This window comes from Haliotis cracherodii, unplaced genomic scaffold (assembly GCF_022045235.1).
Source record: "Haliotis cracherodii isolate W230 unplaced genomic scaffold, xgHalCrac1.p SCAF_18, whole genome shotgun sequence".
NCBI lineage: Eukaryota > Metazoa > Mollusca > Gastropoda > Lepetellida > Haliotidae > Haliotis > Haliotis cracherodii.
Window position 1 is genome coordinate 28834408 of NW_027266273.1, and position 20401 is coordinate 28854808.

At 40.1% G+C, this 20401-nt stretch overlaps 1 protein-coding gene across 1 annotated transcript in view; it reads left to right on the top strand.

Annotated features, from left to right (window-relative positions):
• Positions 1-14880: 14880 nt before the first annotated feature.
• The window catches only part of LOC139465496 (nociceptin receptor-like), a 50837-nt gene continuing 45316 nt past the window's right edge, over positions 14881-20401 (top strand). Inside the window, exon 1 of the mRNA XM_071247219.1 lies at positions 14881-14960. The gene's annotated coding sequence lies outside the window, so the exon portion shown is untranslated. The remainder of the gene's footprint in view (positions 14961-20401) is intronic.

A 20401-nucleotide genomic window follows, 5' to 3' on the forward strand; every position in this document is an offset into this window, starting at 1 on the left:
GCTCTCGAAAAAAACCATCCCCAAACACACCATCAATACCCTGTGCATTCTGGTAGTCATGTGTCCTCCTTGTTGTGATTTCATTGTATTTTTATTAATAGAATTAATAGAATAGAACTATACCACGCAGTGCCTCTCGGCCTGGTATAACTCCAAGAATACATATGTCAGGTATACGCCTCGGAATCCTAAGAGGGCTCTTAAAAAGTTTCACATTCACATTAAGAAAAAAACATCCCAAAGCAAACCATCAATACCCTGTGCAGTAGTAGTAGTAGTAGTAGTAGTAGTAGTAGTAGTAGTAGTAGTAGTAGTAGTAGTAGTAGAAGAAGTAGTAGTAGTAGTGATAGTAGATAAGTAGCCGTAGTAGTCGTAGTAGTAGGAGTAGTAGTAGTAGTAGTAATAGTAGATTAGTAGCACTAGTAGTCGTAGTAGTAGAAGTAGTAGTAGTAGTGGTGTTGGTGTTGTTGTTGGTGGTGGCGGTAGTAGTAGTAGTAGTAGTAGTAGTGGTGTTGGTGTTGGTGTTGGTGTTGGTGTTGGTGGTGGTAGTAGTAGTAGTAGTAGTAGTAGTAGTAGTAGTAGTAGTAGTAGTAGTAGTAGTAGTAGTAGTAGTAGATTGTAGTCCTTTAGTCGACAGGGGTAGAGTGTCATCGGCAGATGAAATACCTGTACGGTAAAGGACGATTCCGTGCAGTAGAAAACAATCATTTGGTTTATACGTAAACATTTACAATTCTCCAGTTTTTGCCACACATCATTCCGAAAACAAGGAAAGCAGCAGGCGTTAAACCTCACCCTTATTTGCGGGGAAACATTCAGAGGCGGCTGGCGGCACAGAATTGTATATTTATGTAAATGTTTCCGAACCAATTATCCAATATTTAATATTTAATTATTTTTTTCTAAACTGAATCAAAGGATTTTAAAAAATAAAAGCTACAAAACCCTTTTCATGATCGTAAGAAATATGTGCATAGAACATCGTTTTATTTGAAAGTTTTATTTGATTATACAGTGTACAACACATTCTGCTGTAGGAAGCCTTTGCTTCTGACAGGATCTTGTGAATTTAAATAAACCCTGTGCGATGTTAGTCTGTCTATAATAGACGTGTTGACCGATGCAGGTGAGAAGTGGGATGAATGTCGGATGTAAGATTCCTTTATTGGTGTGTATATAGTGATGGTGAGCCTACTTTCAGAATTGAGGAGTACATCAATAAGTGCATTAATAGTTGGGGATATATAATTAGAATAATCACAGTCATTCTAGCTGTTCTGACACGATGGCCAATGCCCTCACATGTTAGAGTACAGATGAATATGCACCACTGCTGGCGCTGTGGACCAGATTTTCCTTGACGAGAAAGTTGGAGTTATCAGGTTTGACGTAACAACGATGTAGCGTTTTGATAGAGTTAATTTTTACAGAGGGACGGGGTTGTTTTCGAAATTTCCTATAAGCTATTACATCATTCTAAACTTTGTACTGATATTATTCTTGTGGATATGGGAGAATTGGATGAATAAAATAATGTCCTTGCATTAGTTAAACATTGTCTTTTTCAAATGGTTTTTTATTTTGTTGAAATACCTTTTGGCCTCAAAACATTTCCGTGAAAAAAAACTTTGTTGACAGCAGGATAATTATACATCAATATTTCACTGGTTGACAAACTATAATGCAGACCTAATCGCTGACGCAAGGCCTGAGCTGGGACAGGTGGCCTGGGGAATTACCGCAATTTATATTGTTTGGGTACATGCATTTGTGTTATTATTTTATATTTTTCTCACATGTTTGTGTTAATTGTGATAGCGCTTTTATGGCCTAGTGCATAGAGCATCTTCCGAAATAGGTTGCAACGTGTACAGGAGTCAGAGTCAGCATAGTGTGTGTGAGTGGGGTATTCCTGTTAAAACTGCGGCATGGTTGGTTTGTTGTTTAACGCCGCACTCATCAATATTCCAGCCATATGACAGCAGTTTGTAAATGATCGAGTCAGACAATCCAGTGACTGACATCATAATGATAATAAGTGCATATATAATGCGCCAGATTCCGATCACCAAGTGGATGCTCATGGCGCTACACTATTATTAGCCCGGTCAATGGAGCAGAGAGTACTCGATTTTCATTCTCAGCTCCCTTGGGAGTATACAACCCAAGCTGCTTGTGAGGCGCTAGAAGGTTAACAGCCATCTCATCCTACCAAGTACCCACTCACTGCTGGGTGAACAGAGGCACATTTCGAAAAGTCACTTGCCTGGTACATGTGCTTCAGTGTGGGGCAAGACCGAAGCCCTAGAAACTCTCAGGGGTCAAGCTGCTGAACGTGGTCACCCATCCAACCACTCTCAGAGACCGACGTTGCTTAACTTCACCTGGTTTGTGATCTGCACGCTGTGCACAGGACCACGTGCCACCACATCATGAGCATCGATCTACGCAATTGGGATACGATGACATGCATCAACCAAGTCAGCGAGACTGACAACCCGATCCAGTTAGTCGCCTCTTACGACAAACATCCTGCGGCATGATATCTCATAGGGATAGCACATGAATCCGGACTAGCACAAACAGACACACGGACACACGGACACACAGACACAGATACTGTACACACACACACACACACACACACACACACACACACACACTTCGCGATATAAGTGAGGAAAAAAACAGGAACGCGATTTTAACCACATTTCACATCACATATGTTTTTTGGTACCTTGCTAAACATTGCGCCACAAAGTGCAAGCTATGTATATTTGATAAGCTGTGTGTTCTGCAAGGTTGGAGCTGATGAGGGATGCTGACTGCTGTAGCTCCATCCCGTCTATGTCCACTTAACGAAAGTACAATGTGTGCTACTTGCTATTCATACATGTATACGCAGATGACACACGGCTTTCATGGTGTTTCATGTATGTTTAACTATTTAACTACACATGTTCTGAATGTGCGACCCTGTGTACCGATTGCCGTAACGCTGCTCCTCGAGACGACGTGCTACTCATCATACCACAACCTCTATGTTCCCGACGCAATGTTGGTCGGCATTCAATGAGACATAATTACATGGTTCATATTAATGTTTCTTAGATTAGAGGAATCGTCAAACTAGGAGGAAAGTGCAAAGGATTCCATTAATATTATAGCTTGATAGCGTGCGTGACTGTTTGTCAAGTGCCACATATACCGCCATGTATTGCCTGGCAGTGCAGCGAAAGACAAATAGTTTAGGGTTGATGAGATACTTACAATTACATCTCACACAAAGAATCCGTTAAAATATCTGATTATAATTATTTGTCCCGAGCCTCCCTCAATGTGTGTCCGTTTTATTGCCACCACACATATTTGTTGTTTGTTCACTCACTAACTGGGAAACCCGATCCCATCGACCCAAGGTGAAACAGTCACACAATTCCAAAGATAGCCACGTAATTCTACAGGTAGCCACAGGCAGACAGACAGACGGACGGACAGACAGACCGACCGACAGACAATATATTTCAGTAACAGGCCACCGGCCCTTAATACATGAATATAGTACGATTAATCGCGCTTGCTTGTAAACGTCATATTGAATCTCATATATGATATAAAGATTACATTGTACATCCTCTCAACAGTCTGTACAGTCGTTGTTGAGGTGTGCTTCACAGCAGATGGAAGAGGACATATATCATTGGCAGCATCGGCGCTTCAAATTACATGCACTCCTTACAGACACTCACACGTAACACACCCAACACACCTGTCCATTTAAGGTAATGCTGAAAGCAGACGACACTTTGTGATGGAAGCTATAGGAACCTTGCTGCAACATCTTAGCGATCAGACGACAGCAACGTGACGCTCGTGGTGCATAACCATGGTTAGCTTCTTAGATACAACATTGCTTCTCCACATGACTGCAGATTAATAATTCAATTAATTCGGCACTGACTGCGAAAATTGCCGTGCAACCAAAAGTACTACATTACCAAGGGTTGACAGAATACAGAGATGAACGTGTTACCAGGTGTATATGATTCCTACAATATGTACATATTTTATTGTGATATTTGTTGTTATGAGAAAACATTGGGTGAGGTCAGAGGTCATTCTGGTATGATCAACTTACAGATGTCATGTTTAAAGAAACTGTTTTTCTGGCTTTAGATGCATCTAAATAAAACTTCCCAGACTGCTAAAAAGTTTCTCCATCTTGGTAATACGTCCTAAATTTATAGGCTATATATACCTTAACATCCCAGAGAATTGTGTCTGATTTCAACAATACACTGACATATTCTTAATTCATTCTGTAATGATGCCTCCTGGTGACTTTGTTTCAGTTTAGACTCAGAGCAGTGAAGTTTAAGAAACGTTGTCTTCTCACTCCCCGTTGGCCTCTATCTGAGTAACAACATTATCGTTCTTGTCAACAGATCGTTGTCTTCTCAATCACCGTTGGTTTCTGTCAGAGTAACTACATTAGCTTTCTTGCCAACCGATCATGAAGAGTGAAAAAACTAAGTTAATTTAGTTTTGGGTGGCAGTTGCTTGGTTAGCGAGGGCCGAGTTAGTTTCTCCGCTCACATTGATTTTAATTCCCGATGGTATGGTTAGAACTGATTTGTCGTGACAATTAACACAATCGTGGTCTTGTTCACTTACCGTTTGATCTAATCTAACTCATGGGAAACACTTCTGTGACATCATGGGTAGCTTGCGATGTTCAGTGTTTTTTTAATTTGTACTTCCGAGGGAAGAGGGTGAGTACTAATTAAATAAGGAACTAGCAGCTGTGAATATCGCACATTGGATGAATTACCAATGTTATTTCGTGACCCGTTGAATGACAACAGTTTTACTCGGTACACGTATTGGAGCAAGGGAGATGGTCACGTATATATGGGTCACTTACACGTGACTAAGTCACCACACCGACAGCAATGCCACATGACGATTTTCGTATAACTTTCTACATTGGTGATTGGTGGTGAGTTGTTTGCGCTTGTTTTCTGATATTGTATTCACCAGGGATGTAGTTATTTGTGTTGCTTTGCGACGCAGTCACCAATATTCCATATCTATATGACGGTGTCCTAAAAATCGATTTCCGACAACAGAGGTTAACACAATGAGCGACGCCTATCTTGTCGGGTGCGAAAACACGACTTCAAACAAGTCACCAAGTCTCGTGCTCAATATGGCCGCCTCTTACGGCAAACAACATAGTGCAGTGGACATAAGCATGACTCTGACAGCATGGGGAAAAGAAGCAGTATCACAATTGTATACACATGGATGCCGACATTGGAATATATGAAATTTTCAATGAATTAAAGTAAACCTGTTGACCGGATCATAGAAATCTCGCTGAAACAGAGTGAGTGTGTATTACAAGGAATCAATTCAAGAATTTCACTGAAGAAGTCGATGTGTTGACGTATTTTGCAAATTAGTATCAACTCAAGAAATTCACTGAAGAGGCCAACGTGTTTTATATATATTGCAAGGTAGAATCAACTCAAGTATTTCACTGAAGAAGTCCATGTGTTCCTTGTATTTTGCAAATAAGTATCAACTCAAGAATTTCACTGAAGAAATCGACGTGTTTCATGTATATTGCAACCTAGTATCAACTCAAGAATTTCACTGAAGAAATCGACGTGTTTCATGTATATTGCAACCTAGTATCAACTCAAGAATTTCACTGAAGAAATCGACGTGTTTCATGTATATTGCAACCTAGTATCAACTCAAGAATTGCACTGAAGAAGACGATGTGTTTCTTGTATTTTGCAAATTAGTATCAACACAAGGATAGAGCTTGCAGGTTCGAGTGTATTAATAAAGCACCATATCACATTAATATACAAAAATAGTAACTTGGCTTGAAATGACATGATATCCACTTTCCTTGATTTCTACGTTCTGATTCTCATAACATACATTATTGTTACCGAAACGACTTCGGTGATGATCCTGTTGTTTCGCTGTACAGAGTTGTGGTTTGTGGATGGGGCAGAATCTGTTGCTCCTGAGTTTGAATCCTCATCAATATTAAACCATTGCGTGTGGGTCTTACCAAAGTCTTCCTGCATGAAGGACCAGCATCATTACGTTCAGGCAGCCAGAGTGCCAGCTCGCAATGAAGGAGGTCATCCCCTACGCAGGTACATGAGGACCACCTTCTGAAATCAAGGAACTTGCTGCTGGAAGCATCAATGAAAATAACACAGGCGTTCTGGGATTCGAACCTAAGAACAGCTGCCCCAGATGCCACTCTGTTGTGCTTCATACAGTTTAACTAAACAGCTCAATCATTGTTACTGTAGTTTTGAAGGCGAGTAAAGCGAGGAAATCTGCCACGTCAACGCTAGACAAAAACCAGGCTCGATTATCCGCCCAATTCGATTCCACTGGGCTGAAAAGGCACAAAAGCGGTAAAATTTATGTGAATGGATCACTGAAAATCAGTGATGACACCAAGTGTTCACAAAAGGGTTAGCATGTCCTGCCCTACCGAAGCACTGTTCAATGATGATGCATGTATCTGATGCAAAAACACCTTATTCACACGACGGCACATCTTAACTCCTACTTTAATACTTCTGAAGCAAACTTTTGTTCTTTAACGAAATCTGCCTCTAAAAAGTGATCATTTACAGCATTACATACAATACAATTTCAGAATATAAAACTGTCCGTCTCATAACACCAGCCTATCACGATGTGACATCCTAGAAAAACCTTCAGCAGTCAAGTGTCATCAATATTCATCACTTGAGCCAATCTTGAAACATCGAGTAGCGTTCCTGGAGGCAGGCCTACAAATGACGTTAGTGTAACCGGATTACGGAACTATCCCCTGATACAAGGAACCTAATAGGGGTGCTCTGATCCGTTGATAACATCGGAACAGGGGCAACGAGCCAGAATAATGCATTTTCAACGGTGGACAGGCCTAGTGTTAGTTACCCAATACTGGATATAACACCACCTTCTCAAGCATGTATTGGTTTATGACTGCTGGGCTACAGTGGCAAGTTTGAGTGCCGTGATTGTATGTAGGCGAAGTGTTGTACGACTGCTGCAAGGCTTGTTGTATTGACTGGAAGAGATGCTAGCAATATTGTGCGGATAACTGATGTGACGGCGTGCTAGTCTGGTATCGCTTATTCAAACAAACCAAGCGATCTCCCATGTGTAGGTACAGAGTCTTCATTCATACGTTGAAGTCAGCGGACGTTCGTGGACAGGTTTTAAGAGTTAAGTATTAACCCTACCTGTATATCGGGAAAGGTATCACATATGTTTTTGCAATGTGAATCCGTAACTCACAATTCTTGTTACAGCGGCAAAGATGTCAGAACATCCACCGCAACATGAACAGCATGTCCACACGCTACATCAACGTCATCAGCCGCCACATTCACCATATTTCGTTAATGCAATATTCATGTGGCTTGTACTGCTTCCAGACATGTTACCAGCTTGCCATTGGGATCTGATTGTCTTCTGTTCACACTGAATGCGTTGATCCGCAGACCGAGCGGTTAGCTGCTTCACGTCCAATAGAGTGGGTACATCTGAGTGTGGAGGAACACAGACCTATGGTGATCATCTAAGCCTTACGAAGACAGGACAACGTAACACTGCCCTATCCGACACACACACACCGACACTGTACTTCATTAATGCGAACTGGCTGTGTTATCAACTACATAGGTTTGGAATATATCTATTCATATAATTTGACCGCTATTTTGCCTCTTTCGCCGAATGGCATCTGATTGAGCGGATAATCTAGATTTTGTTCTCTGGAGTTGACGGTTGAGATCTGTAAGACAAAGATAGCAAACTGTTGACTTGTGTGGCAGTGGCAGGGTGTGTGACATATTTGGTCCACGCTCATGTTGACTTGTGTGCCAGTGGCAGGGTGTGTGACATATTTGGTCCAGGCTCAAGTTGACTTGTGTGGCAGTGGGAGACAATCTAATAATAATGATAAGAAGAAGAAGAAGAAGCTGACACAAACACAGTATCTAAAGCGACATGGTGGTGTGTCTCGATCATTTTGTTGTCGTCTTCGCCATGCTTGTGGTTTTGACACAGAGATCCATCCATGGTACAAACCAGAATATGTAGAGGACGTCATGGAAAATGATAAATACCAACTTCTTTGGAATAGGCCCTTATACAGCCTCAGACACATCCAGGCCAACAAACCTGGTCTTGTCCTTTTTGACGAATCCAATGAAATCATTTATATTATTGAATTTTCTGTCCCTTTTGACACTATTGTGATTGACAAGATTTAGGAAAAACGAGGCAAATATGCGGACCTCGATTTCGAAATGTCACGCTTGCATCCCAAGTACCAAGTTGTCCGCCTCCCCATTGTTCTCGGTGCCCTAGGTTTGGTACCTCCCAATCTGTTGACTGACATTGGGAGAGTACCCTGGTTTGCTACCAGGAATACAGCCCTGACAATCTGGGTAATACTGAAGGCTGCAGTTTTGGGGAGTCTTCACGTGCTCCGAAAAGTTATGGGAGGGTTTGACTAGGCATCACATGCTGGGAGAAATCCCTGGGCTGCGTGTAGAGGGGGCAAGGGCCCTGAGCTGATGATGAACCTTACCAGCCTGACTGCCAGGATCACCCAAACCCCCTTTGCTTCATTTTTTATTTTAATCTGTAAATAATAATAATAATAATAATAATCCGTCAATCCTTTTAGTCCATTATTGCTCTCAGACTAAGAATAGTACGAAACAAATATTAAAAATATTGAGTGAGGGGGGGGGGGGGGGGGGGGGGGGTGATATAAATAACGTACATTATTACAGAGGTATTAATTACCCTTTTAAGCATATTCAGTAAGATACATCTATCATTAACAAGTCAAATACATTAAGCACCAGCTGGATTTAGAGAAGGTATTACAACTATTGATACTATGTTTATGCTACAAACTGTTGTATAAAAGAAGAAAAGGTGGCGAATTCCATATTTTATGTACTTTATGTACGCATGTTCATGATACAGTCGGAATCGTACGACCGACTCCTGTGGCTAAGGAAAGGGTTTTATCGCTTTTATTTGCAAAGGCAGCTGACTCTGTACCACGAAAAGTTATGCTCATTGCTATATTCTCATGGGTGAGTGAGTGAGTGAGTGATTTTGGTTTTACGCCGCTTTAAGCAATATTCAAGCAATATCACGGCGGGGGACACAAGAAATGGACTTTACACATTGTACCCATGTCGGGAATCGAACACGGGTCTTCGGTGTGACGAGCGAACGCTTTAACCACTAGGCTACCCGACCGCCCCTTAATCTCATGAACTTATGTGTGCATTCGATGTGGTATTGATGTAAAGTATGTGTTAGAAACAACCGGGACCTGAGTTGACGTAGAGTAAGGCTGCATGTAAAGGGGTTTTGTTGTCATTCTTTATTAATGAATTAGCAACACAAATTCAAGATAACTGCCTCAGTTGAAATCATTTACATCCTGATATAACGTCATTATTTGGACTTATATTTGCGGACGATATCCTATAACTCCCATATACCATTGGAGGTTTACAGAGACAAATTAATGTATTAGAACAATATTTGGAGGAATGTAAGTTAATTGTTAGCAAAGATAAAACGAAGGCCTTTGTCGTTTTAAAATGGTTGGAAACTTTCTCAAAAAGAACATTGATACTACAAAAAGAAACCCTTGGAAACGATCTCTTTCTCAAATATGTGGGTGCATGTTTTGCAAATCATCTTACTTTGTCTATAAATGCCGAGTATATAAGCATCGGTGCTAGCACAAAAGGTACTAATAGTTGTTTAAAACAAAGGAAATATTGCTAACACATCCCTCTCCAAGATACTTGAGTTCAAGATAAGTCTGAAGCTGTTACATAGAGCGGAGAGTTGGTAAGTTTGATGAAATAGGAAAAGTACATTAATATGTCTGCATGAAATGTCTTGCTTTGAAGGTTAATATACCTAATGTTATGGGATATGGTGATTGTGGCAGATTTCCAAATCACATATTCTCATAAATAAAGGTTTCTAAAAATTGGTAAGATTGTTGAATATGCCGTCGTATATAATGTTATCGTAAGATGGAAGATAAAGATTGCAAACAAAATTGGGCGCCAGATGTAAAAGACTTGCTATATCCCGTTGGTTATGGCTACGTATGGTGGGAACAACAAAGTTTTAAGAAATTACGGGTTTCCTTAGTCGGATTTCAGTGCTGTTCGCATGATCTATAATTTGAAACTGGAAACAACATAGATATCATAAGAGAAGAACGCATTTGACAATCGTGCCCCCTGAATGACATTGTAAATGAATATCACTTTCTTGTTGTTTGTCTATTTCATTATAAATTGAGGACAGGACTATGTCAGAACGATTTTCTTTAAATCTTTAAATTCACAGCTCTGTCAAACAACTTGATTGCTTAATTTCACATATATTGTCGAATAAGTATGTATATTTATCATGCAATGAGATAAAGGGAACATAATATGTTACAGACTCCACTGTTAGGAATGTACTTACGCCTACCTCTTTACGAAAATGTAGAATATCAATTGAGTTCGTTTAAGTGAGGTGAAATGGGGTTTACCGTTGCGTTCAAGATTATTGCAATCATATAGCGTGTGTATGTGTGTGAGGGGGGGGGGGGGGGGGGGGGGGGCTACTTGTACTGGTGCGAACTAATGCCGATTTTATGGTGCTATTCCACTAAAATACCATGCCGCAGTTCAACACCCAGACACAGTATACCCACTGCGAGTCGACCATTCCTTGTTTAAGCCTCGTAATGCCGAGCGCCAGGCATGGTAACAACAAGTACCATATTGTAACGTATTTTGGTCTGACGCGGAGTGAGTTAGGTTGAACTCTGCTTTATATTATGGCGTATCAGTGTTGGGGGAAATCTCAAAGAAATGCTGGGTTTACACGTTGGTCAAACTCTCGGGCAATGGTTCGGTGCTGACAGACTATATGGAAACTAAAAGGAAACTATATGAAAACTAAATAGAAACTAAATGGAAACTACAAGGAAACCATATTCAAACTGAATGAAATCTCTATGAAAACTAAATGGCAACTATATGGAAACTATAGGGAAACTAAATTTCAACAAAATGGAAACTGAATGGAACCTATATGGAAACGCTAAGGAAACTAGACGGAAACTATATGGAAGCTATGCAAAAACTGAAAGGAAACTTAATGATAATTGCATGGAATCGCGAAGGAAACTAGACGGAAACTATATGAAAACTATATGAAAAGTCTACGAAAACTATAAGGAAACTATATGGAAACTAAAAGGAAACCATATGGCAACTAAATGGAAACCATATGGCAACTAAATGGAAACTATATGGAAACTATACCGAAACTGTATGGAAACTATATGAAAATTATATGGAAACTACACGGAAACTGGGTGGAAACTAGATGGAAACTATGTAGAAACGATATGGGAGTGAGATAGTGAGTGAGTTGGATTTAACGCCGCTTTTAGCAGTATTCCAGTTACATCACGGCGTGTCATCTTAATGTGGGAGGAAAGCCCAAGGTGATGCAGGTCTCCGACGAGAAACGATATGGAAACTATAAGAAAACTACATGGAACCGATATGGAAACTATATTGAAACTATATGAAAAGTATACGAAAACTATAAGGAAACTAAATGGAAACTAAAAGGAAACTATATCACAACTAAATGGAAACTATATGGAAACTATACGGAAACTGTATGGAAACTATATGGAAATTATATGGAAACTAGATGGAAACTATATAGAAACGATATGGAAACTACAAGGAAACTATGTAGAAATTATACAAAAACTATATAGAAACTAAATGGAAACTATAAGGAAACGAAATGGAAACTAGATGGAAACGATATGAAAACGATATGGAAACTATAAGGAAACTATATGAAAACAAAATGGAAACTATAAGGAAACTGTATGGAAACTATACGGAAACTATATAGAAACTAAATGGAAACTACATGGAAACGATATGGAAACTACATGGAAACGATATGAAAACGATATGGAAACTATATGAAAAGTCTACGGAAACTATGGAAACTAAAATGAAACTATATGGAAACTATATTGAAACTATATGGCAACTATATGGGATCGATATAGAAACTATAAGTAAACTATAAGGAAACTATATAGAAATTATACGAAAACTATAGAGAAACGTAATGGAAACTATATGGAAACTAAATGGAAACAATAAGGAAACTATACGAAAACTACAAGGAAACTATACGGAATCTATAAGGAAACTACATGGAAACTATATGAAACTATATGGAAACTTAAAGGTAAATATATGGAAACTATACGGAAACTACATGAAAACTAAATGGAAACAATATGGAAACTTTCAGGAAACTATATGGCAACTATATGTAAACTATACAGAAACTATAAGGAAACGATATGGAAACTATATGGAAATTAAACGGAATATTTATTGAAACTATATGAAAACTAAATGGAAACTATATGGGAACTATTTGGAAACTTTATGGCGACTGTTAGAAAACTATATGAAAACTAAATGGAAACTATATGGGAACTTTTTGGAAACTTTATGACGACTGTAAGAAAACTATATGAAAACTAAATGGAAACTATGGAAACTATAAACAAACGATATGGGAACGATATGGAAACTATATGTAGCTGTATGGAAACTATATGAAACTATTTCCAGAAGCTATACGGAAAATATACGGAAACTGTATGGAAGCTAGGATATACATATAGTTGGTGTAAATCCTCACCAAAGCTTTCCCCAAAAAAATATAGCAGACATGTGGAGTTAATTTGACGCATCAGTGACTAATATGATGTCAGATGCAATTCGCCTGTTTGATTTGTGCCATATGTTCCCGTGTTTATCCGGTGAATAATTTACTTGCGTTTAAGCTGTTTGTGACGGGTGACACGAGCTCACCTCGCGAACACCTGGCATCATCACGACTGGATAGTGATTCATAAAAAAACATGCTTCGTTTAGAAATGTGGTCGGAATAGTACAGTAGAGTCTGCTTGTAGCAGAGATTTCCAATGAATATGTAAAGGGTTTTATTGCTTATATGTACACGGACAGACAGAAATACATTTACACCTCAGAAGCGGCGAATGTCCTCATTGATCCATTCCTGACTCCCAGCATGCAGCGTGTCACTGTCATCACGTGTACATCTGTAACGTGTCTCGTTGACATGGTGACAGATCTACGGAAAGTCTATATTATAGTCGGTAAGTATTCATTTCGGCTTTCATTGTTACATTATAGCACATCAAGTCCTTTGTGTACAAGACACACATACAATGTCATGTTTTAACAAGCAGTCTCTTCTCAGATGTAACAGAGACAACCCTTATGTTCTGTGACTTACTTATAAACGGGGTCGTTTTGATGGACAAATCATTTATACGTACCAGCAGAGGCACCATGAAGTGATAACAGCGATCCAGTGCATGCCGTGGGGTGCTCAACACCCCCTGTACTGGAGCGGCTTCCTTGGGACGGCGCTTCATCCTCATCAGGTCGCACTGCACGTGAGCATCCCGTGTACCAGAGAGTTTTTGTTTCCCATTTCTCGGCGATGCATTACAGAGGACTTTAAATTGGGATACCGATACCGTTGTGCTGTACCTGTACGCATGTTGGTATTCGTGGTATTACCATCAGTCAGTTATATGTTTCTTCGTCTAGGTAGCAGTGATGTAAAAAGTAGAACATAATAACACCCGCGTGGTATTGATGTGCTGCCGGGTTTCCAATACCATGACCTCTTCATGACCCTGAACAGTCTCAGCACAACCGGATGATAAACATTCGGTATTTGATGTCATACATGTAGAGATTTGCTACATGTTATGATACAAATATCTGACAAATATACTTGTTTTGATGTATATCTCTTCTTTTTTGTCTGTTTGTTGTTTCACGCCGAACTCAGCAATGTTACAACAATTTGACGGCGGTCTGTTAATAATTGTCTCTGGACCGGACAATCCAGTGATTGACGTCATGAGCATCGAATTACGCAGTTGGTATAGGATGCTATTCATCAACCAAGTCAGCGAGCCTGACCACCCGACCCCGTTAGTCGCCTCTTACGACAACCATGGGTTGCTGAAGACGTATTCTATCCCGGATCTTCATGTATATAGAAGTGCTCAATAGAGTGAAAAGAAGTAGTATGATTACACTTTAATGTTTGTTGTAGTCCACATACTGAACTATGTAAACCACCACTCAAACAAAGAAATACTGTTTGACCAAAACTTTAACTAAATCAAGTAAGCACATCACAAAAATCACATGATATCGGACACAGACATTGCGGCCCCATAGACACGTCAAACATATATAGACATACTAGATAGAAAACGCATCATGTCACACACACACTGGTTAATAAATGCATCAAGGCACACCGACATATTGGTTGTCTGACACACCAAGGCATACAGAAATACAGGTCGATTCACAAGTAAACGTCTTTAGTCACTTCAAAACATTTAGAATAAACGTCCATTAATGATGTCCTACATAAACGATCCATTCATTTACTACACGCAAAATTAATACACACAAACTCACGCAATGTCACATGCTGCCATATATCACCAATCACACACACTAACACACACCAAACAAGTTTGCCCACGAGACAGGTGTTGCTACATAGTTCTCAATCGCGCCAATCACCAGCGGTCTGTGCTCACTGCTCTATGGCTTGCAGGGACTGCACAGATCGCGGCGCGTTCGATTGGACAAGCCTTGCCCGTACGACCACCGCCACCAACATCTCTGTCAGTGCTGTGCAGAAGTCAACGGAGAGAAGGATATTACTTAGAGGCGGGGGTAATAAAGGTAAGGCTTCTTTCTTCCTCATTGACGCACGTTGGGATGAGGGGTCATTGCTGGTATTAAACTTGCCTATCTCGATGCTGTTATAAAACAGGTTATAAAAACCGTACATGTTTTTCTCTAAACCAAAGGTTTTATGACTCCGGTCTCTCTTAACTCCGTTTTATTTTATCATTTGGACTTTGTTTGTATGTGTGGAGTTGACGTAGACATGTTTTATTACTTTCAAGAAACTATTTCTAATGTTCTACATTCCAACTGGAAATATGACGTAGGGCACTGTATGAATCTGTAGAACTCTGTATGAGTCTGAGCAGTGTATTGTTGATAATGTGTCAGGCAATGATTGATTTCCAGTAGCTTTGTCTAGACCAGTAAGTGTTTAAATGCTATAAAAATGACAGAATTGTCTCTCATAATCATAGCCTTTGTCCGGATGTTTGATGATCATAGAGGGCGCGGGACAAACGAAAGCGTTGGTAATCACACATCGGGAATTGAAGAAATATAGTTCATCTGATTTGCTGCAGCCTGGCCCGACATTGAAATGTTTTCCCCTGAGAATCGCGTGAAATACACCTGACTTTTAGTGTTCTTTGGTGAAATTGCTGCTTGTTAGATGCAGTGTGTTGCCGGGTTAACGGTAATTACAAATATATGCCAGTAATAGACGGCCAAAGCAAACACGTTCCAGTAGGCGACAGTAAGCACCTCCCGGGGGGACAAAGTTGGCTTGTTTAATGTTATCATGTTGTTTTATACAGCCGTCTCACGCGATTAACGTAATTGCAGGTGATATCGCTACAGGATCCAGTCTAAACTCTATTGTAGCTGTAACCATGTTTAGGTTAGATCAGTAGAACTAATGAGATTTGTGAGGGTGAAATACGATCCACTGCCAAGCTTCGATCTGTTACATGCCTCGCATACGCCACTGGGTAGTGAGATCGTTCATCATAAAAGTGGTATTTGTATCATGCAGTCCAACTCAGTGTTGGATTCATGTGTAAATTCTAATGAAAAAGAGAACATCTTTTGATGGAAAATATTGATATTTGGTGAAGCTACTATTGAAATATATTAAGCATTTCGTGGAGGAACAAAGAACCTAGATAGAGACATCAATGAAACGTCCCTCAGTCCTACACTTTGTCCTACAAGGGCTGGTCAAAATGTTCTAAGCCTGACTTATGGGCCATAACAAAGTGAGCTGGTCAACCTGGTCCACATTTTGAGAAGTTCATTGCAAGTGCATTTGGTCTGTTGATGCAGTTTGTATATTAGTGATAGCCAGTTGAACTCGATAAGGGTCCAAATGGACACAGAAATGAAAATAGAACGAGTTACGACCAGTCATCAAGTTATTGACTTTAGAGAAAAGTACTCCCTAAGAAATTCATGACCGCATGTCACACGCATGTGGGTATAAGTGCCTAAGCTATTCCAATGTTGCGGCTGAGAGAATAAGCCTGTGTGATGACCCGAGGTCTGGACCTCCCTCAAGTTCCATCAATTAAGATTCAGTCAAGGAGATCGAAAAACCTATCCTGTCAGATAGACGTATTACTATTGCTGAGCTTAAGGAAGACACAGGTCTAAGACATGAATCCTCTGAAACTATTGTTCATAAAACATTTACAGATGAATAGGATATCTGCTCGTTGGGTTACAAAGTTTCTAAATTCGGATGTTAAGGAAAAGAGAACAGTCATTGCCAGAGAAAATGTAGAGCTCATTGAGGAGGATTTCGTCACATTCAAAAAGAGATAAGTTACGGGTGTTGAAACATGGTTCTACCACTATGATCCCGAGTCAAAATGTCAATCCATGGTATGGCACCATTTCATCCCGGCACCAAAGAAGTTTTCAAGATCAGTGTAGAAAGTTATGGCCACTGTTATCTGGGACGCAAAGGGTGTGATCCTCGTTGATTACTTAGAAAATCAAAAGACAATTCCCGGTGCCTACTATGCCGTTTGCTTCATCGACTGAGAGATTCTATCACAGAAAAGTGGGGAGGAATGCTGACAGCTGGATTTCTACTTTTTCATGACAATGCCTCTTCTAACACCCCTCGACTTGACACGGCTGCTGTGCGACAATGTGGGTTCGTTGCGCTTCCTCATCCTCCATACTCGCCAGACATGGCACCAAGAGATTTCCACCTGTTTCTTAAACTGGAAGAACACCTTCGTGGAAAGCACTATGACGACAACGAGGATCTCAAAGCAGCCGTGAATGGGTTTTGCGGGGTGGCTCCAGAAAACTTCTTCCTGGCTGGGATTGAAAAGTTTCACTGAATATTCAACTGCGAGGTACTAATCATCAGCTTTCTTAACCTCAAAGGACAAACATGTTGCGAGTGTTTCACAGGATACTGAAGTCCGCGTACCTGTGTTCCTGGTGACGATTTACAGACACCATCCGTTCTGTCGGCTGCTGCTGGTTGTGCAAGACTAACGCGCACTTTATCACCGCACGTTTTACTCGGCGTTGCGATAAGCAGGAAAATTGCTGAAACACTTTCCTAAATAAAGTGTGATCTTCACATGGCACTAACTCTACATACACATTCTGTGGCATAGGGTTACTTCCCTCGTTATATGATACATTGTATGATGGAGAGAGAGATAACGTTCTGTATTACCACATGCTATATTGTATGAAGGAGAGAGATAACGTTCTGTATTACCACATGATCTATTGTATGATGGAGATAGATAACGTTCTGTATTACCACAAGATATATTGTGTGATGGAGATAGATAGCGTCCTGTATTACCCCATGCTATATCCCGTGATGGAGATTGATAACCTTGTGTATTACCACATTATATATCCCGTGATGGAGACAGATAACGTTCTATATTACCACATGATATATCCCGTGATGGAGATAGATAACCTTCTGTATTACCACAAGATGTTTTGTGTGATGGAGATAGATAACGTTCTGTATTACCACATGATATATTCCGTGATGGGGTTTTATAACGTTCTGTATGACCACATGATATATCCCGTGATTTAGATAAATAACGTTCTGTATTACCACATGATATATTGTGTGATGGAGATAGATAACGTTCTGTATTACCACAAGATATATCCTGTGATGGAGATACATAACGTTATGTATTACCACATGATATATCCCGTGATGGAGATAGATAACCTTCTGTATTACCACAAGATATTTTCCATGATGGAGATAGATAACGTTCTATAAGACCACGTGATACTTTTTGTGATGGGGCTAGATAAAGTTCCATATGACCACTTGAGATATTGTGTGATAAAGATAGATAACGTTCTGTATGACCACAGGATACATTGCGTGATGTTGATAATTAACGTCCTATATGACTACAAGACATTTTAGGTGTTGGAAATAGATAACGTTCGGTATGTCCACAGGATCTATCCGGTGATGGGGATAGATAACGTTCTATATCACAACCTGACACAACACACAATAAACCATTAAACTATAAGCGGTAAACACTTTACTCAATGTGGAATAATTACAAAATAAATGTGCAATGGTAGCAGCTAGTTGGTAGTTGTCGCTCTCCTTGTGGCCGTTGTGTTTGTTGACAATGAGACGGATGGACAAGACACGAATAAATCCCTTTACTGTGTGTGTAATGCAGGGTGTGATGTGAGGAGGACATGGCGTGTGTATTACAGTAGTTATCGATGTATCTTCTCCGAACGCACATTTAACCATTTCAAATTGTCAATGAATCCGATTCCAGAAACTTTTTCCGGCACCGCAGAGACAAGTTTGGGTCCCTCTGACTGCTGTGTCATATAGAAAGTGTCGGTGATTATTCCCTTAGTGCGGGGTTGACGATATGAGTTTAACCTGTGGCTATGTGTCATATACTGCTGTTTAGCATGCATAGGGTGATAACACTGGATTGTGGAATCATGTATTTCAAGTGTGTTGATGAGTCCTGGTACCGTAAAGCAGTTTGGCTTCATGGTCTTTGCATTTCTTCAGAAGATTCAAACGTTTGGAAACTATAACAGTGAATTGCTGAGCTGATGCATTTAGGATGATATGTCGTTAATCGAGTCCATGGAATGCAGTTGAACGATTTTAGTTTCCAATATTATCTAAGGTTTGTATGCTTGGACACGTCGTCAAAATGGCGTCACCTCGTCATCATGGCGTCACATCATCAAGGCGTCATGGCGTTATCATGGCGTCACCCCCAAACCATGCTCCTCCAAATCAATGCTGGTTTTGTTCAAATCTTGCGCGAGGCATTTCTCCCCAAATTGAGGGCATGTTGACGGTGACAGCAAACTATCTGAATCAGTCCAAACATAGGATTATATAGTATGCAGGTTATAGATACGCCATCTACCAAGCTTCATATTAATTGCTGTATATACACGTGGACATTAATTAAGCACCGTCCACGTGCTCGGTTATGTGCAACATTGTTCACACGCCTGACACTACCATCGGTAATGATTTATTGGCTTTATTCGAAGACATCCAAAAACGTTCATTGTAACAACACTGAAATGTATCCCAGCCCACACCACGAATCTGACTGTCACATTATGCAGCGGAAACCCCTGCAATCAGTGTCTGGCTGTATCCCCGTCATGGCTGACATTGGCAAGATGTCTGCTCATGGTGCTGATCAGACGTCTGATTTTCAACACTGAGACCATCTGCTATTCCCGCCGCAGTATCTAGGTCAGTTCATTCAGATTTTGAACTAGGGGGTCTTTAACTCTCAAAAGGTAATCCCAAAAGCGATCAGTTGTGTTCAGATCAGGGTTTGTCATTATGTTTCGGAATTGGATTTTTATCAGGTGGTGCCTAATTAATGCTCACGTGTATATATGAAACATGCAGAAGACGATTAATTGAATATGTTCCTTGGAAACTTGACTTTGACGCTAAAACGTACACCATCGTTGGTGTGAATGTTAAATCTCTGTAAGCCCTTGGGTGAAATGGGAAACATGAGAGACTCCAACTGCAGATGGCATGCTGACAAGCAATTGGACTTTACACCAGAAAAGACCGAAAGGATAAGTGACAGGAGAGAGCTGTTGGGTTTTACAGTCCGTACCCAATTTCATTTGTACAAATGGCAAAAATGATAATTGGATATAATATGGAATATTTCGGTTACAGGGCAACACAAATCTATTGATATGTTTTCTCGCGGAGGGAAAAACATTAATTAGGCAGACGTCAGTGGTGCATTTTAATGATACTGGTATCTATTTCTTAGCTTATTATTACGTTATCCGTGCTCGGTACACATGCACAGTCTGACTTCAATATATTTACACAAAGTAAAAACAGAGTAAGTTTTGTTTGGTTACCTTTTAATAATATACCGGAGAGTATTCGCAAAGACATGGATGTTGTGGCAAACAATTCACTCCAAATACATCTCCGTATACTAGAG